Source organism: Sapajus apella, unplaced genomic scaffold (genome assembly GCF_009761245.1).
Source record: "Sapajus apella isolate SASKATOON/1434 unplaced genomic scaffold, GSC_monkey_1.0 scaffold24, whole genome shotgun sequence".
Lineage (NCBI taxonomy): Eukaryota > Metazoa > Chordata > Mammalia > Primates > Cebidae > Sapajus > Sapajus apella.
In genome coordinates, this window is record NW_022436964.1 from 2,271,282 (window position 1) to 2,298,619 (window position 27,338).

Genomic DNA, 27,338 nt, shown 5'->3' on the forward strand with positions numbered 1-27,338 from the left:
ACATAAGACCTAACACCATAAAAACCCTAGAAGAAAATCTAGGCAAAACCAATCAGGACGTAGGTGTAGGCAAGGACTTCATGACCAAAACACCAAAAGCATTGACAACAAAAGCCAAAATAGACAAATGGGACCTAATCAAACTCCACAGCTTCTGCACAGCAAAAGAAACAGTCATTAGAGTGAATCGGCAACCAACAGATTGGGAAAAATTTTTTGCAGTTTACCCATCTGACAAAGGGCTAATATCCAAAATTTACGAAGAACTAAAACAGATTTACAAGAAAAAAACTAACAAGCCCATTCAAAAGTGGGCAAAGGATATGAACAGACATTTTACAAAAGAAGACATACGTGAGGCCAACAAACATAGGAATAAATGCTCCTCATCACTGGTCATCAGAGAAATGCAAATCAAAAGTACATTGAGATACCATCTCACACCAGTTAGAACGGTGATCATTAAAAAATCTGGAGACAACAGATGCTGGAGAGGATGTGGAGAAATAGGAACACTTTTACACTGTTGGTGGGAGTGTAAATTAGTGCAACCATTGTGGAAGACAGTGTGGCGATTCCTCAAGGACCTAGAAATAGAAATTCCATTTGACCCAGCAATCCCATTACTGGGTATATATCCAAAGGATTACAAATCGTTCTACTATAAGGACACGTGCACACGAATGTTCATTGCAGCACTGTTTACAGTAGCAAAGACCTGGAACCAACCCAAATGCCCATCGACGACGGACTGGATAGGGAAAATGTGGCACATATACACCATGGAATATTATGCAGCCATCAAAAACGATGAGTTTGTGTCCTTTGTAGGGACATGGATGAACCTGGAAACCATCATTCTCAGCAAACTGACAGAAGAGCAGAAGATCAAACACCGCATGTTCTCACTCATAGGCGGGTGTTGAACAATGAGAACACATGGACACAGGGAGGGGAGCACTACACAGCGGGGTCAGTTGGGGGGAAATGGGGAGGGACGGTGGGGGGTGGGAAGCTTGGGAGAGATAGCAAGGGGAGAAATGCCAGATGTAGGTGATGGGGAGGAAGGCAGCAAATCACACTGCCACGTGTGTTCCTATGCAACAATTTTGCATGTTCTTCACATGTACCCCAAAACCTAAAATGCAATAAAATAAATAAATGGAAAAAAAAAAAGAACAGAAATCATAACAAACAGTCTCTCAGACCACAGTGTAACCAAATTAGAACTCAGGATTAAGAAACTAACTCAGAACCGCACAACTTCATGGAAACTGAACAACTGGCTCTTGAATGTTGACTGGATAAACAATGAAATGAAGGCAGAAATAAAGATGTTCTTTGAAACCAGCAAGAACGAAGACACAATGTAATAGAATCTCTGGGACACAGTTAAAGCAGTGCCTAGAGGAAAATACATAGCAATAAATGCCCACATGAGAAGCAAGGAAAGATCTAAAATTGATACCCTATCATCAAAATTGAAAGAGCTAGAGGAGCAAGACCAAAAAAACTCAAAACCTAGCAGAAGACAAGAAATAACTAATATCAGAGCAGAACTGAAGGATATAGAGACACAAAAAACCCTTCAAAAAAATAAATACATCCAGGAGCTGGTTTACTGAAAAGATCAACAAAATAGACAGACCAATAGCCAGATTAATAAAAAAGAAAGCAGAGAATAATCAAATAGATGCAATAAAAAAACGATAAAGGGGATATCACTACAGATTTCACAGAAATACAAACCATCATCAGAGATTATTACAACTCTAGGCACATAAACTAGTAAACCTGGAAGAAATAGATAAATTCCTGGACACTTGCATCCTCCAAAGCCTAAACCAGGAAGAAATCAAAACCCTGAATAGACCAATAACAAGGGCAGAAGTTGAGGCAGCAATTAAGAGCCTACCACCCAAAAAAAGCCCAGGTCCAGATGGGTTCACAGCCAAATTCTACCAGACATACAATGAGGAGCTGGTACCATTCCTTCTGAAACTATTCCAAACAATCCAAATAGAGGGACTCCTTCCCAAATCATTTTATGAGACCAACATCATCCTGATACCAAAACCCGACAGAGACTCAGCAAGAAAAGAAAACTTCAGGCCAATATCCGTGATGAACATAGATGCAAAAATTTTCAATAAAATACTGGCAACCTGATTGCAACAGCACATCAAAAACTTATCCACCATGACCAAGTAGGCTTCATCCCGGGGATGCAAGGCTGGTTCAACATACGCAAGTCTATAAATGTAATTCACCATATAAACAGAACCAAAGACAAAAACCACATGATTATCTCAATTGATGCAGAGAAGGCCTTTGACAAAATTCAATAGCCCTTTATGCTAAAAACCCTCAATGAACTAGGAATTGACGGAACATATCTCAAAATAATAAAAGCTATTTATGACAAACCAACCGCCAATATCACACTGAATGGGAAAAACCGGAAACATTCCCTTTGAAATCTGGCACTAGACAAGGATATCCCTCTCTCACCACTCCTATTCAATATAGTATTGGAAGTTCTAGCCAGAGCCATCAGGCAAGAAAAAGAAATAAAGGGCATTCAAACAGGAAAGGAGGAAGTCAAATTGTCTCTATTTGCAGATAACACGATTGTATATTTATAAGACCCCATCATCTCAGCCCAAAATCTCCTGAAACTGATAAGCAACTTCAGCAAAGTCTCAGGATATAAAATCAATGTGCAAAAATCACAAACATTCCTATACATCAACAACAGACTTAAAGAGAGCCAAATCAAGAATGTACTTCCATTCACAATTGCTACAAAGAGAATAAAATACCTAGGAATACAACTAACAAGGAATGTAAAGGACCTCTTCAAGGAGAACTACAAACCACTGCTTTACCAAATAAGAGAGGACACAAACAGATGGTGAAACATTCCTTGCTCATGGTTAGGAAGAATCAATATTGTGAAAATGGCCATACAGATATGACCCAAGATGGTTGACTAGGAACAGCTCAGGATTGCAGCTCCCAGTGAAAGTGCAGAGGGTAAGTGGACACCACATTTCCAGAGAGATTTTTATTGCCCACAGACCAGGAGATTCCCAGGCGGAGGAGCCCCACAGGTCGCCACACAGCTGTTTTGGCCAGGGCGGCTTCTTTGCTGGCGCTCTGACACGGCAGTTCTCCACACAAAATACACTGCTCCAGGTGCCCTTTTAGCTGGCAATTGGAGACCCAGGAAGGCAGGTAGCCCATTCATCTGATTTAAAAAGAACTGAAACAGGGAGCCAGGCCACAAGATTCCTGGACAAAAAACCACCACGAATCTCAGCACCGCTGTTTCAGCCAGCACAGTGAGTCATTGCACAGGAAATCACACAAATCCCAGGGCTTTTTCAACAGGCGACTGGAACACCTGGGAGAGAGTTGACCATTCAACTAAAAAAAAAACAGACTCTGAGTCAGGGAGTCAGGTGATCAGGCTCGGCTAGACACACCCCCACACAAACAAAAAAAAACAATACAGCAATTGAAAACGCTCTGGGTTGGGAGTTTCACAGCAAGCACAGCTGAACCCGGGACATTTCAGCTCTGTGGGGGAGAGGCGTCCGCCATTACCAAGACACTCCACCACTACGGAGGTAGTCCGCCATTGTTGAAGCAGCCCGCCATTGCCGAGGCAACCTGCCACTACAGAGAGAGTCCGTCATTACAGAGGCAGGCCACCATTGCCGAGGCAGTTCTAACTACACCCATATAAACAGGACTGCAGGGAAGATCACACAGCAGCTGGGCAGAGCCCAAAGCAGCTCTGCAAATCCTCTGCAGGCAGACAGTGACTAGGCTGCCTCCTCACTGGGCAGGGCAGCCCTGAAAAAAAAAAACACAGCAGCAAAACGGAAACTCATAAATAAAGCCCAAACTCCCTGGGACAGAGCACCTGGGGAAAAAAAAAAAAAGGAGTTTATGAGTTCTGCTGCAGCAGGCCTAAACGCTAACTGCCCAGCAACTCTGAATGAACAACAGAGCTCACAGCTCAACACTTGAGCTCCAATAAAGGACAGACTGTCTCCTCAAGCAGCTCCCTGACCCCCATATATCCAAAGAGTCACTTCATAAAGGAGAAAACACACTGACATTTGGCAGGTATCCTTCAGGGACAAAGATAGCAGAAGAAACTGGCAGCAACCCTTACTGTTCTGCAACTGCTGCAGGTGATCCCAAGGTAGGCAGGGCCTGGAGTGGACCTCAGCAATCCTACAGCAGAGGAGCCAGACTGTTAGAAGGAAAACTAAGAAACAGAAATAACTTCATCATCCACAAACAGGAAGTTCACCCAGAGACCCAATCTGAAAGTCAGCAACTACACAGATGACAGGTAGATAAATCCACAAAGATGGGAAGAAACCAGTGTAAAAAGGATGAAAACACCCGAAACCAGAACGCCTCTCCTCCAAGGGATCACAACTCATCGCCAGCAAGGGAACAAGGCTGGATGGAGAATCAGTGTGATGAAATGACAGAATCAGACTTCAGAAGGTGGGTAATAAGAATCTTCTGTGAGCTAAAAGAACATGTTCTAATCCAATGCAAAGAAACTAAGAACCCTGACAAAAGATTTGACGAAATGCTAATGAGAATGGACAACATAGAGAGGAATATGAGTGAACTGATGGAGCTGAAAAACACAACACGAGAACTTCGTGAAGCATGCAAAAGCTTCAACAGCCAAATTGACCAAGCAGAAGAAAGGATATCAGAGGTCGAAGATCAACTCAATGAAATAAAACGAGAAGGCAAGAATAGGGAAAATGGTAAAAAGGAATGAACAAAGTCTCCACAAAATGTGGGACTATGTGAAAAGACCTAATCTACGTTTGATAGGTGTACCTGAATGTGACGAAGAGAATGAATCCAAGCTGGACAATACCCTTCAGGATATTATCCAGGAAAACTTCCCCAACCTAGCAAGGCAGGCAAATATTCAAGTCCAGGAAATACAGAGAACACCGCAAAGATATTCCTCAAGAAGAGCAACCTGAAGGCACATAATCCTCAGATTCTCCTGGGTTGAAATGAAGAAGAAAATGCTAAGGGTGGCCAGAGATAAAGCTCAGGTTACCCAAAAGGGAAGCCCATCAGACTCACAGCAGATCTCTCAGCAGAAACCCTAGAAGCCAGAAGAGAGTGGGGGCCAATATTCAACATCCTTAAAGAAAAGAACTTTCAACCCAGAATCGCATATCCAGCCAAACTAAGCTTCATAAGTGAAGGAAAAATAAAATCCTTTGCGAACAAGCAAGTACTCAGAGATTTCATCACCACTAGGCCTGCTTTACAAGAGCTCCTGAAAGAGTCTCTACACATATAAAGGAAAAACCAGTACCAGTCACTCCAAAAACATACCAAATGGTAAAGAGCATCAACACAATCAAGAATCTGCATCAATTAACAGGCAAAACAGCCAGCTAGCATCAAAATTTCAGGATCAAATTCACATATAACAATATTAACTCTAAATGTAAATGGACTAAATGCCCCAATCAAAAGACACAGACTGGCAAATGGGTAAAAAGCCAAAACCCATCGGTGTGCTGTATCCAGGAAACCCATCTCACATGCAAGGACACACAAAGGCTCAAAATAAATACACACCCAATACAGGAGCACCCAGATACATAAGGCAAGTTCTTAATGACTTACAAAGAGACTTAGACTCCCACACAATAATAGTGGGAGACTTTAACACCCCATTGTCAATATTAGACAGATCAACAAGACAGAAAATTAACAAGGATATCCAGGACTTGAACTCAGACCTGGAACAAGCAAACCTAATAGACATTTACAGAACTCTCCACCCCAAATCCAAAGAATATACATTCTTCTCAGCCCATCACACCTACTCTAAAGTTGACCACATAGTAGGAAGCAAATCACTCCTCAGCAAATGCAAAAGAATGGAAATCATAGCAAACAGTCTCTCAGACCACAGTGCAATCAAGTTAGAACTCAGAATGCAGAAACTCAGAACCACACAGCTTGATGGAAACTGAACAACTGGCTCTTGAATATTGACTGGACAAACAATGAAATGAAGACAGAAATAAAGATGTTCTTCAAAACTGATGAGAACAAAGACACAACATACCAGAATCTCTGGGACACACTTAAAGCAGTCTCTAGAGGAAAATATATAGCAATAAGTGCCCACATGAGAAGCAAGGAGAGATAGAAAATTGACACCCTATCATCAAAATTGAAAGAGCTAGAGGAGCAAGATAAAAAAACTCAAAACCTAGCAGAAGACAAGAAATAACTAAGATCAGAGCAGAACTGAAGGATATAGAGAGACAAAAAACCCTTCAAAAAATCAATAAATCCAGGAGCCGGTTTTTTGAAAAGATCAACAAAATAGACACACCAGTAGCCAGATTAATAAAAAAGAAAAGAGAGAATAATCAAATTGATGCAATAAAAAACGATAAAGCAGATATCACCACAGATTCCACAGAAATTCAAACCATAATCAGAGATTATTACAAACAACTCTATGCACATAAACTAGTAAACCTGGAACAAATGGATAAATTCCTGGACATTTGCCTCCTCCCAAGCCTAAACCAGGAAGAATTTGAAACCTTGAATAGACCAATAACAAGGTCTGAAGTTGAGGCAGCAATTAAGAGCCTACCACCCAAAAAAATCCCAGATCCAGATGGGTTCACAGCCGAATTCTACCAGACATACAAAGAGGAGATGGTACCATTCCTTCTGAAACTATTCCAAACAATACAAAAACAGGGAATCCTTCCCAAATCATTTTATGAGACCAACATCATCCTGATACCAAAACCCGGCAGAGACTCAACAAGAAAAGAAGACTTCAGGCCAATATCCATGATGAACATAGATGCAAAAATCTTCAATAAAATATAGGCAAGCCGATTGCAATACCACATCAAATGCTTATTCACCATGATCAAGTAGGCTTCATCCCAGGGATGCAAGGCTGGTTCAACATACCCAAGTCTATAAATGTAATTCAGTAAATAAACAGAGCCAAAGACAAAAACCACATGATTATCTCAATTGATGCAGAGAAGGCCTTTGACAAAATTCAATAGCCCTTTATGCTAAAAATCCTCAATAAACTAGGAATTGACGGAACGTATCTCAAAATAATAAAAGCTATTTATAACAAACTAACAGTCAATATCATACTGAATGGGCAAAAACTGGAAGCATTCCCTGTGAAATCTGGCACTAAACAAAGATGCCCTCTCTCACCACTTCTATTCAATATAGTACTGGAAGTTCTAGCCAGAGCAATCAGGCAAGAAAAACAATAAAGGGTATTCAAATAGGAAATGAGGAAGTCAAATTGTCTCTATTTACAGACGACGTGATTGTATATCTAGAAGACCCCATTGTCTCAGCCCCAAATCTCCTGAAACTGATAAGCAACTTCAGCAATGTCTCAGAATACAAAATCAATGTGCAAAAATCACAAGCATTCCTATACACCAATAGCAGACTTAAAGAGAGCCAAATCAAGAATGAACTGCCATTCACAATTGCTACAAAGAGAACAAAATACCTAGGAATACAACTAACAAGCAACGTAAAGGACCTCTTCAAGGAGAACTACAAACCACTGCCCAATGAAATAAGAGAGGACACAAACAGATGGAGAAACATTCCATGTTCATGGTTAGGAAGAATCAATATCATGAAAATGGCCATACTGCCCAAAGTAATTTACAGATTCAATGCTATCCCCATCAAGCTGCCAATGACCTTCTTCACAGAACTGGAAAAAAACACCTTAAACTTCATATGGAAGCAAAAGAGAGCCCGTATAGCCAAGTCAATTCTATGCAAAAAGAACAAAGCGGGAGGGATCACACTATCAGACTTCAAACTATACAACAAGGCTACAGTACTCAAAACAGCATGGTACTGGTACCAAAACAGAGATATAGACCAATGGAACAGAACAGAGGCCTCGGAGGGAACACAACATATCTACAACCATCTGATCTTTGACAAACCTGACAAAAACAAGCAATGGGGAAAGGATTCCCTGTTCAATAAATGGTGTTGGGAAAACTGGCTAGCCATGTGCAGAAAGCAGAAACTGGACCCCTTCCTGGCACCTCACACTAAAATTAACTCCAGATGGATTAAAGACTTAAACATAAGACCTAACACCATAAAAACCCTAGAAGAAAATCTAGGCAAATCCATTCAGGACATAGGTGTAGGCCAGGACTTCATGACCAAAACACCAAAAGCATTGGCAACAAAAGCCAAAATAGACAAATGAGACCTAATCAAACTCCACAGTTTCTGCGCGGCAAAAGAAATAGTCATTAGAGTGAGTTGGCAACCTACAGAATGGGTAAAAATTTTTGCGTCTACCCATCCAACAAAGGGGCTGATATCCGGAATTTACAAAGAACTAAAACAGATTTACAAGGAAAAAACAAGCCCATTCAAAAGTGGGCAAAGGATATGAACAGACACTTTACAAAAGAAGACATACATGAGGCCAACAAACATAGGAAAAAATGCTCATCATCACTGGTCATCAGAGAAATGCAAATCAAAACTACATTGAGATACCATCTCATGCCAGTTCGAATTGCAATCATTAAAAAATCTAGTGACAACAGATGCTGGAGAGGAAGTGGAGAAATAAGAACACTTTTATACTGTTGGTGGGAGTGTAAATTAGTGCAACCATTGTGGAAGACAGTGTGGCGATTCCTCAAGGACCTAGAAATAGAAATTCCATTTGACCCAGCAATCTCATTACTGGGTATATATCGAAAGGATTATAAATCGTTCTAACATAAGGACACATGCACACGAATGTTCACTGTAGCACTGTTTACAATAGCAAAGACCTGGAACCAACCTAAATGCCTATCAATGATAGACTGGACAGGGAAAATGTGGCACATATACAACATGGAATATTATGCAGCCATCAAAAACGATGAGTTCATGTCCTTTGTAGGGACATGGATGAACCTGGAAAACATCATTCTCAGCAAACTGACACAAGAGCAGAAAATCAAACACCGCATGTTCTCACTCACAGGCGAGTGTTGAACAATGAGAACACATGGACACAGTGAGGGGAGCATCACACACGGGTCTGTTCGGGGGAAATAGGGGAGGGACAGTGTGGAATGGGGAGTTTGGGAGAGATAGCATGGGGAGAAATGCCGATATAGGTGAAGGGGAGGAAGGCAGCAAATCACACTGCCATGTGTGTACCTATGCAACAATCTTGCATGTTCTCCAAAACCAAAAATGCAACAAAATAAATAAATAAAAAAGGAAATGGCCATACATCCCAAAGTAATTTACGAATTCAATGCTATACCCATCAGGTTACCAATGACCTTCTTCACAGAACTGGAAAAAACACCTTAAACTTCACATGGAACCAAAAGGGAGCCCGCATAGCCAAGTCAATTCTAAGCAAAAAGAACAAAGCGGGAGGCATCACACTACCAGACTTCAAACTATACTGCAAGGCTACAGTAATCAAAACAGCATGGTACTGGTATCAAAACGGAGATATAGACCAATGGAACAGAATAGAGGCCTCGGAGGCAACATCACACATCTACAACCACCTGATCTTTGACAAACCCTGAAAAAAACAAGCAATGGGGAAAGAAGTCCTTGTTTAATGATGTTGGGACAACTGGCTAGCCATGTGCAGAAAGCAGAAACTAGACCCCTTCCTGACACCTTACACTAAAATTAACTCCAGATGGATTAAAGACTTAAACATAAGACCTAACACCATAAAAACCCTAGAAGAAAATCTAGGCAAAACCATTCAGGACATAGGCATAGGCAAGGACTTCATGACCAAAACACCAAAAGCATTGGCAGCAAAAGCCAAAACAGAGAAATGGGACCTAATCAAACTCCACAGCTTGTGTACAGCAAAAGAAACAGTCATTAGAGTGGATCGGCAACCAACGGAATGGGAAAAAATTTTTGCAATCTACCCATCTGACAAGGGGCTGATATCCAGAATCTACAAAGAAGTAAAACAGATTTACAAGAAAAAAACAAGCCCATTCAAAAGTGGGCAAAGGATATGAACAGACACTTTACAAAAGAAGGCATACATGAGGCCAACAAGTATATGAAAAAATGCTGATCATCACTGGTCATTAGAGAAATGCAAATCAAAACCACATTGAGATACCATCTCATACCAGTTAGAATGGCGATCATTAAAAAATCTAGAGACAACTGATGCTGGAGAGGATGTGGAGAAATAGGAACACGTTTACACTGTTGATGGGAGTGTAAATTGTTTCAAACATTGTGGAAGACAGTGTGGCGATTCCTCAAGGACCTAGAAATAGAAATTCCATTTGACCCAGCAATCCCATTACTGGGTATATATTCAAAGGATTATAAATCATTTTAATATAAGGACACATGCACACGAATGTTCACTGTAGCACTGTTTACAATAGCAAAGACCTGGAACCAAACCAAATGCCCATCGATGATAGACTGGACAGGGAAAATGTGGCACATATACACCATGGTATACTATGCAGCCATCAAAAACGATGAGCTCGTGTCCTTTGTAGGGACATGGATGAACCTGGAAACCATCATTCTCAGTAAACTGACACAAGAACAGAAAATCAAACACCGCATGTTCTCACTCATAGGCAGGTGTTGAATAATGAGAACACATGGACACAGTGAGGGGATCATCATACACTGGGGTCTGTTGGCGGAAAATAGGGGAGGGACAGTGTGGGGTGGGCAGTTTGGGAGAGATAGCATGGGGAGAAATGCCAGATATAGGTGAAGGGGAGGAAGGCAGCAAATCACACAGCCATGTGTGTACCTATGCAACAATCTTCCATGTTCTTCACATGTACCCCAAAATGTAAAATGCAATAAAAAAAAAAGAAAGTCCATATGTGTGAAAAAAAAAAAAAAGCAGGGCATATATTGCAATGTATAGTCAAGTTACATATCCAAGATCTCCTGATTTCTTTCTCTTTGTGACTTTATTCCTGTGTAGATTAGAAAGAAACAATGATAACATAGTGGTTGCAAAGATGAAGAAATAGAATATGAATTCACTTAATTTCACCATTCAGTGTCACCCAATCACAATTAAAAAATTTTTAATTTAAAATGTAAAATGTTTGCCAACTGGGAAGTGTAATATTTTTGTTTTGTAACTACAAATTTTATTTCATATATGAAATATTTTTTCTAATAAGGAATAACATTTTAAAATTGGAATGTATTCTTTTTAATTGTTAATTATTTATCTTAAAACTAATGAACAAATAAGAAAACAAAATCTCACATTTGTAATTGCCTAAATGAGGTTGGATGCAGTGGCTCACACCTGTAATCCCAGCACTTTGGGAGGCAGAGGTGGGAGCATAGTAAGACTCCCAAAAATATCAAAAGTAATTGCCTAAATTATACTTCTGCAGACATTTTAGCTTTATTAAAACCTAGTCATTGGACTGCCATTTATGTAACTATTAATATATCAGACTGTAACCAAAGGATAAAAGTTCAGTCATTTAAGTAGATATAAAAAATTAATAAAAAATAGTTGTGAGAATTTCCTTATTATTTTTCAGACTAATCTATTATAAAATTATACATATTTAGTTTAATAGAAATTTTTGCCTGGGCACGGTGAATTCCACCTGTAATTCCAGCACTTTGGGAGGCCAAGGCAGGTGGATCAAGAGGTCAGGAGTTCAAGACCAGCCTGGCCAAGGTGGTGAGATCCTATCTCTACTAAAAATACAAAAATTAGCTGAGCATGGTGGCACGTGCCTGTATTCCCAGCTACTTGGGGGGCTGAGGCAGGAGAATCGCTTGAACCTGGGAGGAGGAGGTTGCAGTAAGCCGAGATCACACCACTGCACTCCAGCCTGGTGACAGAGTGAGACTCTGTCTCAAAAAAGAAAAAAAAGAAAGAACATTTTCACTGCTTTGTTTTTTTTGAGTATTATTTGTGTATAAATATATATAATTTATATGTATGATATGATAAATTACATATAAAGGCATAATTATCATCACACTCATGGCCATTTTGAAAATAGTTTTGTTGTATAGAGGAGAGAGGTGTTAAAAAATTACTCCTTTTAGTGTCACAGGTATTAGATACTTCACAGGACCAGCGCTGATATCACCATGGTTCCTGAGAAGATTTGGAAGCTTGGAGTAGGGTCGAACAGTGACTCAGTGACTGACAGAATTTGCAGAGTCAGAGTGGGGAGACAAGTTTCATTTTTAAATGCCTAGTTTGGGTGAGTGGGAAAAAATAATGTCATTAGCCAGGCTCAGTTCCAGGAGAGCCAGCATTTTTTATTTATCATTACTTAAAAATTTTTTTAATTAAAAAATATTGTTTTGGTGCAAAGATCATGAGTTAGGCTTGGATATAGTGAACCTGAAGTACCTGTGGGATGTTTAGTTGGACTAGAAATTCAGGTGTGTATTTAAGGCTGGATACCGGATTACATGCATTTGAATTACAGGTGCTACTAAAAACCACTGGCTGGATAGCATCAGTTGTAGAGAAAATGTTTTTTTCTTAATGAAGACAGATATTTAAGGATATTTTAAGGAAAAGAGATTTTAAAGGTGAGAGAGATGGTCCTTTGATCTTTTTCTGTTTCCTCTCTTTTTGCCACACTCTACACAGACACAAAGCAACACCCAGGTTATCTTCAAAATAGAGAATCAAGATGGGAATTAAGAAAACACAGAGAAATTTCTTTGCACGAAGACTCAGTTTCCAGAAGCAGAAGAAAACTCAACTTCAGAAAGCATTATGACTTTTTTGGGGCCCCAAGAAACTTCTCTTTCTTATGTTTGGGTTCATAGTCAAAGAAAGGCTGGATCCCTAAAGAAAATAAATCGAAAGTTAAGAACAATAACATAAAAAGGCTCTGCATTGAGCTTACTCCTGAGCTTTTGCTATCCTGCATATTTGTACAAGGCTCATCTGGAAGGCCCATTTGAGTATAACAAAGACACTTTCTGGAGATCAGGTTGCTTTGAGGTCAGCTGGCACCAGATTCCTGCTGCAGGGCTCCTCCTCTTATCAACAGGCACATCTTTTAGCCTGCAGAGATGGTCCAGGGTTACACAGACTCAAAGAACAAATGTCCCGAGAGGCAGTTACCTGGCAGTCAGTGTCACTGTGTGAAACCGAGTGAAGAGTACAAACAAAACGTGGGGATCAAAGATCAGAAGCTGGGCCAGGCTCACACGCTCAGCAGCTGAAAGTAAAAGACCTGGGGCTGCTGCTTTCATGTGTGGCTTCAAGGATTAACAAGCAAGAGTTGGAAAGTATCCGACACCTTGGACTTGAATAATTCTTTATAACAGACAGTATCCAATCTTCAAAAAAGTTTATTCCAAAAGTCATTTGCAAGTCAAGTACCTGAACCTGGAAATGCTTTCGATCTTAGAATAGGCCCTCCAAATCCATTTACCCCTGTAGGCATTCATTCATCCTGCAGTCAACAACCCACACTGAATGAGCACCTACTCTGTGCCCAACAGGATGCAAAACATATAGCAGTACACAAGCACGCTATGGCCTTTTAAAACATATATATGTTTCATATATATAATTATTATTGATGTATATTTATATATGTAAACAAAGTATACACACATACACACACACACACACACACACACACACACACACACACACGCATATATTTTTTGAGTTGGAGTCTCACTCTGTCCCCTAGGCTGGAGTGCAATAGTGTCCTCTTGGCTCACTGCAACCTTTGCCTTCCGGGTGCAAGCAAACATTTCATATATATATATATATATATATATATATATATAAAATATATGTTATATATAAAACATGTTATATATATTTATTCCCATTAGATATTTATATATTAAATATATATATTAAATATATATTTATATTTATATATTATAAATATATACATTTAAATATATTTAAATATATATTAAATATATTTAAATTTAATATTTATATATTGAATACATTTAAATATATAAACATATATATTAAATATATTATACATATTTAATACATAAATATATATATTTAATATATATGTACACACACACACATATTCCCCATTGGGTGTAAAACATATAACAGTGACTAAGCAGATAAAAATCCTAGCTATAATGGAGCTTAAATTCTAGCGAGAGGATACAGACAGTAGCTAAATAAGACATTCCTAAGAAAAGCATTACTTAAAAAATACACAAGAAAAGTATCAGATAGTGATAAATGCAAAAGAGAAATAATAAGTGAGGATGGGGAAGAGAAGTGCTGGGGCATGTGGTTGGGGAGGCCTCACTTTTTCAATGAGCTAGAGACCATGATCCCAAGTAAAACAACTCAGAAACAGAAAATAAAATACTGTATTTCTCATTTATAAGTGAGGGCTAAACAATGGGTACACATGGACATAAAGTTGGAAACAATAGACACTGGGGATTTCAAAACAGAGGAAGGCAGAAAGAGGGGGTGAGGGTTGAAAATACCTCAGGGTGGGGTGCAGGAGGAGTTAACTGTGTGGGCGTGTGGTGGATTGGCATCCAGGGTCGAGGGGGAGCATGATGAAATGTTTGAAGAACAAAAATGGGCCATTGTGGACTCAACAGGCAGGAGAGCCCTCCTGAGCACAGAGTACAGAACAGCAGGAGGGAGCCTGCACAGAGGCGGAGTGGACATCAGTGGTATTGGGGTAGCTGCAATAGCCAGATAAGCCTCTGTCCACAGAGTTAGGGTCAGTTAGGCAGTGGATTATGTGGGTCAGGGGACAGAGAATCCTTTGTGCCCTCCAGTTTTCAGATCTATTCACGGGGACACTGCTGTAGATCTTACCTGCTCTGGCCTTTGAGTTGACCTGCAGAGGAGAGAGGGAGTAGGGGTGGCAAAGCTACCTCAAAAAGGGGAGGAAGGCCCAAGCTAGGGTAACAGGGGGCAGGGACATTCCAGTGGCCACCATGCTGCTGAGCGTGTGGTAAGGACTGTTGGTAGAGGGCTAATCCTGGGTCTCAGGAATTCAGTCAACTATGGGGCCTAGGAAAGATTTTGGATAAAGATTTCCCTGCCTTCAACAAGGAGCTTGGTAAACATATTTTTGGGTGGAGGAAGTGGCTTTAAGTAGAAGGAACTATAGGGAAGATTTTGGAAAAGGGGATGTACCAAAGAAGGGAATTTAGGGGGAGAAAGAGCATAGTCAAATTTAGCTTCTGTATTTTGGCTGTGTGACTTGGTTCCCATGAGTTGGAGAAGTGACATACAAGACCATAAAATAGAAAACATAGCCAAGGCCATCTTCAAATACTTTTCCCTACTGGCACTTTTCAGAGGGTTCAACCAGCCCTGAAACATCCTTCCTCTTCCATGGGATAATTTCTCTGGGATGTGCTAAGTCTTCCTGAAGCAGAATGTTCTTTGCCTTTCTTTTTTTCACTATGTATGTGTGCGTGTACACAATAAGTGGTAAATGGGCATTGGATTCAACTTAAAGTGTACACACACACACACACACACACACACACACACACACTAAAAGCCCAGACATTTCTATCACTTATTCTCTATTCATTTGAATCTTTCATTACAAAAAAAGGCTCTGCCTTCTTTCCAATTAGAACAATTGAAGATGAAAAGAATCCAAATCCATGGCAGTAGGCTTGATAAAGAAAGTTACAAAGAGCACAATAAAAAACGCCCATAATCTTACTCCCCAGGAATAACCAATGCTAACTTTGGATTTTAATTTTTCAGAGTTGGAATAATCCTAAGTCCTTCAATGTGGGACAAAATGACGAAGCAGAGGGTCTCTCAGAGTGTTCTGCTTTCTAGGTTTTTACAAAAAAAACCACATCCATCTGTCTTGATCCCATGCTTTTTGCTGCTACCAAATGCCTCCCTCTAACCTCCCCCATGGCAGGAGGGGCTCTCATTTTAGGAAGACCCTTTTACTCTGGTGTGTGGCTTCTCTCCATCCTACTATTTTATGTATCTTAGTTGGCTGCAAGCATCTAATTCTTCTGACACATAGCCTCAGAATCCTGTCTCTGACCAGCTGTTTGCCATCCCTTGGGCCTCTTGGCATGGTCCACTGATTTGGCACCAACCACATCAAAAGTCTGTTTCTCTTTTTAACTGCTGATTTTTTGGCTTCTCTAAACAGCATGCCCATCAGGTCTAGCCCACAGGTCCTGCCAAAGGATTAAGTTTTGAGAAGTTTGGCTTGCCGTGTCCAGATCAAATTTGAGTGCAAACTGCTCCCTTCGTGGGAGTCCACATGGTCTGCCCTACTCCTCCATCAGCAGCAGATCATCTAAATACTTTTGCAGATATGCTAATTCTAGCTTAAAGGAAAGAGTCTATGTTCCTCCAGGGGGGAGTTCCAGAAATAGCTCCAAGGACAAGAGAAAGGCACATGTCCTATCTTCTTCTTAGACATTACTTTTTATTTAAGTAGGGTTGGCTCCCTTTGATCTCTGCCTCTTTGCTTGCATACGGCTTTCCTTTACAGACATACTTTATTCCACAGTGCTCTGCTTTATTGTGCTCTGCAGATTTTTTTTTTCTTTGAAGGCACTCTCTGTGTCAAGCAAGCCTGTTGGTGCCATTTTTCCAACAATATGTTCTCACTTGGTGTCTTTGTGTCACATTTTGGTAAGTCTCACAATATTTCAAACTTTCTCATTATTATTATATCTATTATAGTTATCTGTGATCAATGATCTTTGATATGCCATTGTAGTTGTTTTGGGGAGCCACTAACCAAGCCCACAGAAGACAGTGAACTTAATAAATGTTGTATGTGTCTTGACTGCCCCACTGTCCAGCTATTCCCTCATCTGTCTCCTTTGCCCCAGGTCTCCCTATTCCCTGAGATACAGCAATGTTGAAATTGGGCCAAGTAATTACCCTACAATGGCCTCTAAGTGTTCAAGTGAAAGGAAGAGTTGCACATCTATCACTTTAAAACAAAAGCTAGAGATGATTAGGCCTAGTGATGAAGACATGTTGAAAACTGAGATGGGCCAACAGCTAGGCCTCTTGCACCAGTTAGCCAAGTTGTGAATGCAAAAAAAAAAAGTTCTTGAAGAAAATTGCAAGTGCTAGTCCAGTAAACATACGAATGTTAAGAAGGCAAAACAGTCTTACTGGTGAGATGGAGAAAATTCTAGTATTTTGGATAGAAGATCAAACCAGCCACATCATTCCCTTAAGCCAAAACCTGATCCAGAGCAAGGACCTAAATCTTCAATTCTATGAAGGCTGAGAGGGGTGAGGAAGCTACAGGAGAAAAGTTGAAAACCAGCAATGGTTTGATTCATGAAGTTTAAGAAGCCATCTCCATAATATAAATGTGCAAGGTGAAGCAGCAAGTGTTAATGATCTCTAGCTAAGATCATTGATCTCTAAGATCACTGATAAATGTGGCTACGCTAAACAACTGATTTTTAATTTGGACAAAACAGCCATCTATTGGGAGAAGATGTCATCTCGAACTTTCACATGTATAGAGGAGAAATCAATATCTGATTTCAAAACTTCAGAGGACAGGCTGACTCTCTTGTTAGGATCTAATGCAGCTGGTGACTTTAAGTTGAATCCAATGCCCTTTTAACATCTAAAAGTTCCTTAGGACCCTTAATAATTATGCTAAATTTGCTCTGCCTGTGCTCTATAAATGGAACAACAAAGCCTGGATGAGAGCACATCGGTTTGAAGCATGCCTTACTGAATATTTTAAGCACACTGTTGAGGCCTACTGCTCAGAAAAAAAGATTTCTTTCAAAATATTACCGTTCATTGACAACGCACTTGGTCGCCCAAGAGCTCTGATGGAGATGTACTAGAAGATCAGTGTTGTTTTCTTGCCTGCTAACATCACATCCATTCTGCAGTTCATTGATTAAGGAGTAATTTTGACTTCCAAGTCTTATTATTTAATAAATAAACTTCGGAAGTATAGTTGCCATGGAATAGTGATTCTGATGGATCTGGGTAAATGGAAGACCTTCTGGAAAGGATTTACCATTCTAGATGCTATTGAGAACACTTATGTTCATCAATAACAAAGTCATGGAATCAACCCAAATGTCCATCAATTTTTTTTTTTTTTTTTTGAGATGGGGGTCTCACTCTGTTGCCTAGGCTGGAGTGCAGTGGCACAATCTTGGCAGACTGCAAACTCCGCCTCCCAGGTTCAAGCGATTCTCCTGCCTCAGCCTCCCAAGTAGCTGAGATTATAGGTGTCTGCCACCACACCTGGCTTATTTTTAGTAGACACGGGATTTTACCACGTTGGCCAGGCTGGTCTCAAACTCCTGACCTCGTGATTTGCCTACCTCTGCCTCACAAGTGCTGGGATTACAGGTACGAGCCACCATGTCCGGCCTCAGTGCTTGACTGGATAAAGAAAATGTGGTATATACAAAGCATTAGCCTTAAAAAAAAGAATAAACTTATGCCCTTTGCAGCAACATGGATGGGGCTGGAGGCCATCATCCTAGGTGAAATATCTCAGAAACAGAAAATAAAATACTGTATGTTCTCACACGTGGGTGCTAAACAATGGGTATACATGGATATAAAGTTGGAAACAACAAACACTGGGGATTCCAAAATGGGAGAGGGTGGAAGAGGGGTTGTGAGAGTTGATTTCATGGGTTATACCTATAGGGTAGAACGTTCAATATTTGGGTGATTTGTTCACTTGAAGCCCAAACTTCACCATTATGTGATATATCCATGTAACAAACACATGTACCCCTGAATCTAAAAGTAAAATAATAACAACAAAAATGAACATTTGTGATTCATGAGAGAAGATCAAATTGTCAACATTAACATACATTTGGAAGAAGTGGATTCTACCCGTCCTGGATGACTTTGGGTTCAAGTTCAGTGGGGAAAAGAACTGCAGACGTGTTAAAAATAGCCAGTAATCCCAGCACTTTGGGAGGCCGAGGCGGGTGGATCACGAGGTCAAGAGATCGAGACCATCCTGGTCAACATGGTGAAACCCCGTCTCTACTAAAAATACAAAAAATTAGCTGGGCATGGTGGCGCGTGCCTGTAGTCCCAGCTGCTCGGGAGGCTGAGGCAGGAGAATTGCCTGAACCCAGGAGGCGGAGGTTGCGGTGAGCCGAGATTGCGCCATTGCACTCCAGCCTGGGTAACAAGAGTGAAACTCCGTCTCAAAAAAAAAAAAAAAAAAAAAAAGCCAGGAAACTAGAATGACAAGTGGAACCTGAAGATGTGACTACATTGCTGCTATCTCATGATAAAACTTGAACAGATGAGGAGCTGCTTCTTATGCATAAGCAAAGGAAATGGTTTCCTGAGATGGAATCCTGGGGAAGGTGCTATGAACATTGTTGAAATGACAACAAACTTAGTTGATACAGCAGTGACACAATTTGGGAGGACCAACTCCAATTTTGAAGAAGTTATACTATGGGCAAAATGCTATCAAACAGAAATCTTTCATAAAAGGAAGAGTCAATAGCTGAAACAAACTTCATTGTTGTCAATTTTAAGAAATTGCCACAGATGCTCCAACTTCTAGCAACTACCCCTCTGATAATCAGTTAGCAGCCATCAATATTGAGGCAAGACCCTCCACTAGCAAAAAGATTACGACTCACTGAAGGCTCAGATGATCACTAGCAAGAAATTACTTTTATTAAAGCATGTACTTTTTTTAGACATAATGCTATCGCATACTTAAAAAAATTAGTGTCATGTAAGCATAACTTTTATACGCACTGGGAAACCAAAACATTTGCATGACTTGCTTTATTGCGACAGTCACTTTATTGCAGTGGTCTGGAACCTGAACCCACATCTTTGAGGTATGTCTGTATTTGCAACTGAGCTTCTAGCAAAATGAATTTCCCAATTTTTCCTGACCATATATCTTTCAAAGAATGATTATCCCCTGCCCATCATCAAAAGACGATACTGGGGACTTTCTTCTGCTCACTATTTGAGAACAGACTACCCTGTACTCTCACGCTTCATCATTAATTACTCAAGTGACCATGAAAACAAAATCAGTTCTTCCCCAACCCCTGCTGGCTGCCCTGCTACTGGGCTTGGGTTTTTCACTGTACGATCTTAAAGAAGATTTGGCTCCAAATATCACTGCTATCACTTCCTGGCTACGTGAGCTTGGAGGTGGCATCTGACTAATTCATGAATGTCAGTTTTGTTGCCTATAAAGTGGGATAACCGGTATCTATCTGAGAGAACACTTTTGAGGATTAAATAATGTTGAGCATCTGAAACATAATGTAAGTATGTCCTCTGTGCCAAATTAATTATTTATCTACTGTGTCTCAAAAGGACATTCCCATCCACTCCTGAGGAAGACAGCCCAAATCTATTTTGCCACATTGAAAAACCCAACAGCTGTCTACCATTCAACCTTATGGAGACTTCTTGGGGAAGTCATTGGTATTCAGTTTCGTGTTTTCCAAAGTATGTTCTGTGGAATAGTTGCTCTGCAAGTCACTGTAGATAAAAGGTTTCATGGGAAATAAATGTGAGAAATGCTTTAAGTGCAGCTTTAAGTCGAGAGTCACAATTTATATTTGCTTTCTAAAATTTCTGAAAAATGTCCTGCAGTAAAGAAATATATTCAATCAAGAATTTTACACACTTATTTGACCGTGGATCTCTTTCTTATACAAAACAACATTTATTTTCCCAAAGGATATACTGTGGTCTACTCACTTTGTCCTAACCTTCTCAGCCCCTTCACCTCCTTTTAGCAATAATTCATGATTTGAAAGTTTGAAATGGAGGAAGTGCATTCTACACGACTGTAAAGAAACCTGCTCTTATTACATGTTGCTAAAATAGAGATCATAAGCTGACAGAATGGACTCTTCGTGGTAAAACGATACCAAATTATAAACAAGACCTAAGGTGGTGGTAGGCAAGGGTTAAGTCCTACAGCCCCTACACTTAAAGAATAAACTATGTTCTACCTGCCACAAGGTTTTTTTTCTCTAGCAGCAAACAAGCCCTGGTCTCCAGAGAAGCAATATTGAAACAATTGCAGTTCACCAACCACCAGATTCTAACTGACCCCCTGCTCCACAAGGCATAACTACAGCTCTGACTGGACAAGAGACTGATTTCAGTAAGTTTCTTCTAAGAGACCACAGACCGGCTCTGGCTGATTTATAGAGGCTTAGCATTGACGACTTTCATGTCCCTGCTTCACCTTTTGATGTGTGTGACCTAAATTTTACTGCATCTTAATGTTGTCACCACCCCAAAGTGAACATCGGTTGTATGTTACATACATGTTCATTCTGTGCACACGTATTGACTCCTTCATAAATATTCATAAGATTCTCCTATAACCTACTGAATATGTATATATAGCTAATTTCCCTGGGCATAAATCTAACCTCTCCCTTTTTTCCTCTGAAGTACCTGCTACTGGTCGCTGCCAGAGGCTAGATTCCCTTGCCGATGGCCACCCTTTAAGCTGCAACTCCTTATAAGAAATAGTCTCCTTTCCAAATTTAAGATCTTATCATTTTAAGTTGACAATGCCTATACATGAAATAATAGAAGTCAGACCTATAAAAAAGTTATCAAAATAAGGTATAGTAAATGCATTAGGGTAGTAGAGACCCATAGATTATTCCACACTATGGAGTCTCTAAGAGAGGCTATGCACATATGACAGGTCCTGATTTTACAGTCATTGAAGCTATGGAGGTCCCCATTAGTGCAGAAGCAAGTCCTGTCTCCCCATTATGCTGCCTCCTGTGGGAAACCCACAGAAACAGCGACGCCAATCAGCTCACACCTTACAGAACTGCAAGGAGAGAAATGGGCTATTTCCAGCTGATGGTGGTCAGGTGAGGCTTATCGTTACCCAGGATGCAGCCAAGGCTAGGGCTAGCCTGCATCAATCCTGGAGTCCCACCTGATTGCCCAATAAAAGACAAAGCTAAAGGGGCTGAGAAACGAGCCCTTCAGTTCACGTGTATTATCCTCAAGGGAAACATTATTTATTCCTTTACAAGCGTGGATTCTTTGTTCTAAACCCTAACTGTAAACCAGGAATTGGGGCTGAGAGCTTCTTCCATTTACAGCTCTGCATCCAAGCTCCGCTTTCTAGTAGTGCTTGTATTATTAACCAGGCTGCAGCCGGAATTAGCTAGAAACCACACTGTGGGCTACTGCTTTGCGGAGGAATCGGAGCGAAGGACTAGGCTGCCCCCCAGTGGGAAACCCACAGAAACAGCGACGCCAATCAGCTCACACCTTACAGTACTGCAAGGAGAGAAATGGGCTATTTCCAGCTCCAAGTGCTCCATTCAAGACCCGCTGGGGAGGAAATCGGGGTGCAGATTCTTTTATCATTACGTAAATTGGTGGTGGTACGGCGTTGAGAAATAAGAATAGGCGAACCTCGTATCTACCAATCTCCCGACTCTATTATAAACTACTCCCGGTTAAATCCAGATTCTGGGTCCTGGCCGGGAGACTGTGATTTAGCAGAGCAGGAGTGGGAAACTAGGGAGGGTCTGGACATGCTGGGATGCGACTTTCTGTTTCACTCTCCCAGAACCCGGGCAAGGGCCAAGCGCTTCCGAATCAAGGGAACCCAGGAGCTGCTCTCTTACCTCGGCGTCCGCGCAGCCTCCAGCGGCATCTCTGGCGTCGCCCGAGGAGCCCGACGGGGCCAACCTACCCGGGATCCGCCCACCCGCCGCGGTTTCCATGGCGACCCGACGCCGCCGCGTTCCGCAGCCTTAGGTAGGGGTCGGGGGAGGAGCTACCTCTCCCTCCAGGCACTCAGCTTCCCACCTGCGAGCCGGGAGGGGATTCCCGTCCAGGACAGTCAGACTAAGAAGAAGTAACTTTTATTATTATTATTGTTTATTACTTTGAGTACTTCTTGCACCCATTCTTAGAAATGAACTTTAAGTGTTTCTTTGTTGTTTTTGTTTGGTTCGGCGGAGAGAATATATGTGACATGTTTTTCTAGAATTTTTTTCTTGACATTTTATCTTCAGATTCAAATGCTTTGGCCAAACTGGCGACTGCCTGGCTGAGAGAATCTGTGAGGCTTACCTTCCTGCCTAGCAATTGGCCTTTGCACGGTTCTCCTGTGAGGAGTGAGGACACACAAGTATGTGGCTTCTGTAACTGTCCATGCTGGGGTTGTTTCCAGACTGTCGACTTTCTGTCCCCCCCGCCTTTTTTTTCTGAGATAGAGTCTCACTCTGTAGCCCAGGCTGGAGTGCAATGGCCAATCTCCGCTAACAGCAACCTCTGCCTCCCAGGTCCCAGTTCAAGCAATTCTCCTACCTTAGCCTCCCAAGTAGATGGGATTACAGGCACGAGTCACCATGCCCAGCTAATTTTTGTATTTTTTAGTAGAGACGGGGTTTCATCATGTTGGCCAGGCTTGTCTTGAACTCCTGACCTTGTGATCCACCTGCTTCAGCCTCCCAAAGTGCTGGGATTACAGGCATAAGCAACAGCCCCGGCCTCTGTCCCTTTCTTGACTGTCCATTCTTACCTTTCTCTCCAAGGACTGCTGCTTCAGCTGAATCCACATGAGGGAGGCCAGGTCCTCAGATGGCCTGGTGGGGATGCAAGGGCTGTATTCTCAGAAGCATCTGGGGTGAGCTTGCCACTCAGAAGCAGGAAGAACTGTTCCAATCAGCTTTCTTTATGAGAGAGACACACCTGGCTGGAGGTGCTGGTTTTTCTGCTTGACAACCCTGAAGACTGGGCATACCTCAAAGGTGCTTCAGGTAGCTTGGGCAGCACGTTTCAGCTAGTCAGCTTGTCTCCTTGCCCCTAGTTATGGGTAAACAACCTTCCAGCCTTTCCCAATCTGCAACCCACATCTGTTCCCAATCTGTAACCCACATCTGTTCCTTGTTTGGTGCTCTTAGTTCTGAAACTGCTCTTCCCACAGCTGTAGCCCCCACCCCTGCTCCATTTGAAGTTGCAATGCGGATCAGATTAGATTGTGTGGGATGACCCCACCCAGTGGGTACCAGACACAGTAGAAGGGACTGACTAAGGATAAAAACCCTTCCCTCCTTTGTTCGGTGTGGTCTCTCAGTGACCAGAATAAGCAGCACCCTTCTGCAGAAGTAAGTTTGCCTTACTGAGAAATCGTTTATTTGAGTGCTTGTTTTCTTTGCGACTCCAAGCTCTTATTTCCAACAGAGACATGCCACTACAAGGAGAAAAGGAGAGACTCTAATGGGGAGAGTACCAAGAGGTGGTAAGAACGGTTGTGTGCAGTTTGTTAAAAGCAGCCTTTGGCCAGGCGCAGTGGCTCATGCCTGTAATCCTAGCACTTTGGGAGGCCTAGGTGGGTGGATCACAAGGTCAGGGGTTTGAGACCAGCCTGGCCAACATGGTGAAACCATCTCTACTAAAAATATAAAAATTATCCAGGTGTGGTGGTACACACTTGGAATCCTAGCTGCTCAGGAAACTGAGGCAGGAGAATTGCTTGAAGCTGGGAGATGGAGGTTGCAGTGAGCTGAGATCATGCCACTGTACTCCAGTCTGGGCTGCAGAGTGAGACTCTGTCTCAAAAAAAAAAAAAAAAAAAAAGCCCTGTGATAGCTCTAAGACAGTTTGATCTAGTACAACTTGAAAGCTCTTGGGCCCCTCAAGTACCCTCTTGCTGAATATGTTAGAGGGCCCCCTGGAGAATGTGACCTTTCATGTACATTTAGGCTCTGGTACCTTCCATGAACCCACTGCAGATGTACATGGTACATACAGGGCAGCACTTGGTTTCACCAGTTGCCACCACCTAGGATGGACAGAAGATCAGTGCAGATACCCCAAGAGGAGACCCAAGGAAATAACTCAGAAGCAAAAGGAAAAGCACCTGCCTTCAGTTCACCCCTCTTCCAGGGACTTTTTCACAACTGGTGTGAAGGGATCCTTCCCATTCCAGGATGTCTGTGATAGCCTCTCTTGGAGTAATAACTCATCACACAAACCAGAGTGTGACGCTGGTGTACTGAAGACCTATTTCTGCTATTTGCATGTGCTGAGCAAGATCAGGGGTCTCTTTTCAGAAGAGGGAAACTCCTTTTTACCTTTCCAGGGACTTAGACTGTCTGAATCAGAGTCAGTTATCACATCTCCAGGAGGGAAAGGCAGGTCTGAATGGGCTGGCCTAGATGGGAAGACAACAGTGGAGAGATGCGAGCAGGAGCAAAGCTGCCATGAAAGGTGAGGGGACTGCCCATCCCCAAGGAGGAGGATGGGTCCAAGAGGCAGCTCTGGAGGTGAACAGCTTCTGGAAACCTGAAGGCAACTATGGTATGAAATTAGAGCTGACCAAACGTCTCATGAGCAGTCATTTGTTGGCACTTGTATAATCTGTCACATGGCCACTGGGGATGAGATACAGGCCTCTGGCTTCATCATGTACTCGCTGTTATTAAGACCTCTAGGCTTCATTTTCCATAAACATCAAATGGGGATGATTATCAGCATACAGTATATACTGTAAGATGCTATGCCAGTATTTGTTATATTTTGTCAGACCAAAAGCTATTAGCTGGTTAAAAGTAATCTTAGTAAATTGTTATTCTGAAAGATAAAAGCTATAGCATTTTTCTGATTGGATTGCCCTCTCTCTGAGGTACTGGCATTTTCCATGAACATGATGGTTTTATTCATTTTGCTGTCTTGTAGTTTGTATGGAAATAAGCATTTTATGCCTTTCATCTGAAATATATTTTAATAACCCAGCATTAGAAAATAGAAATTTGCCTTTCCAATTCGAGTGCTGTGTAGATAAAAAAAGATTAATTATTTTTTCTTTCATAGAATAAACCCAGATTAGGAATATAAAAGTTTGCTAGATCTTTATGAAAAAATATTCTTATTTGAATTTGCCTTCCTTATTTTTTTGGAACTAGGTTACATGATTTGTTATGAATAGTAGTAAAATATAACATTTCAAAGATATTTTGAGAAACAACTGAAATCGTGAAAGATACAGATTATTAAAATATGCTTGTAATTTTAAGAGATTTGCAAGGTGGAGAGATATGCCTTTTATTAGTGCAATAACCGAGTATATCTGCTTAATATGAAATCTATGTGCTTAATATGAAATGTGAAGGATTTGAAACTTTTTATTTCATATTTTTAGGGTGGTTATATTGTACTGCCCCCAATAGGGAGTCCTGGGAAATGTCTGATATGGCGTGTTCATCTACTACACGTGCAGAGGTGAAGCCAAGGCTTGACCATTCTTTTGTCATATAATACTAACATTTTAAACAGCCAAGTGTCAACATTGGCAATCTTCTGAGAAGTTAGTTAATATTCCAGTTTATGCAGTGTGGTAAAATTGATTATATATTGAAGGTCTACCATGCGTAAGATACTGTTGCAGGGGAAGAAGAGACACTTAGTCCAGAGGATGAAGTTCTGTAAGAAAAGTGCAAATAAAGTGCCTGGTGAGCAAAAGAGGGAGAAGTGATTGTCCTGGTGGAGTCAGTAAAGGCCTCATTTTGCAAATCATAGTGAGAGGGTGTTTGAAGGATGGCTAGGAGTTCAACAGGTGAGAAAAGGAATAGCAATCGGTAGAAATAGCATGAGCATGGTCATAGAGACAGGTTGTGTGGATTTTGTTGAGAATGTAGTGAGTTGTCCGATGTCATTGCTTTTATTATTAGGTATTATTTTAGCTGCAAGTGATAGAAATGCTACTCAAACTAGTGGGGCAACAGAAAAATGTATGGCTTGCTTCTCTGAAATGTTTGGGCTTCATCTAGCAACTCTGCACAGTGATATCAATTCAGTACTCAACTTTTCTCCATTTCTTTGCTTTGCTTTCCTTCCAAGATGGCAAGAGACCTTTGTATTTTTCATATTATATTTGACCTCAGGCAATCTTCCATAGATATATTTCCTAAAGCAAACGCCTCCAAATATTTTATCAACTTCGTTTTGTGTTTCTTCTGGGATCCTTTTAACCAATGTTGGAATAAAGAAAATGAAGTCAAAGATTCAGATGAATCATGGCCCTGCCGCTTGTTAACTGAGTGTCTTTGGTTGAGTTTCTTAAGCTCTTTGAGATTTAGTTTTGTCATCTGTAAAATGGGTGTAATATTTGTCTCACCTGCTTTAAAGGATGATTTTGAAGATTATATAAATACAGTATATGGAGTATTTTTGAGAATTATAAAGTACTATACACATGTAAGTTATAATCGGCAAACTAGTATTAACA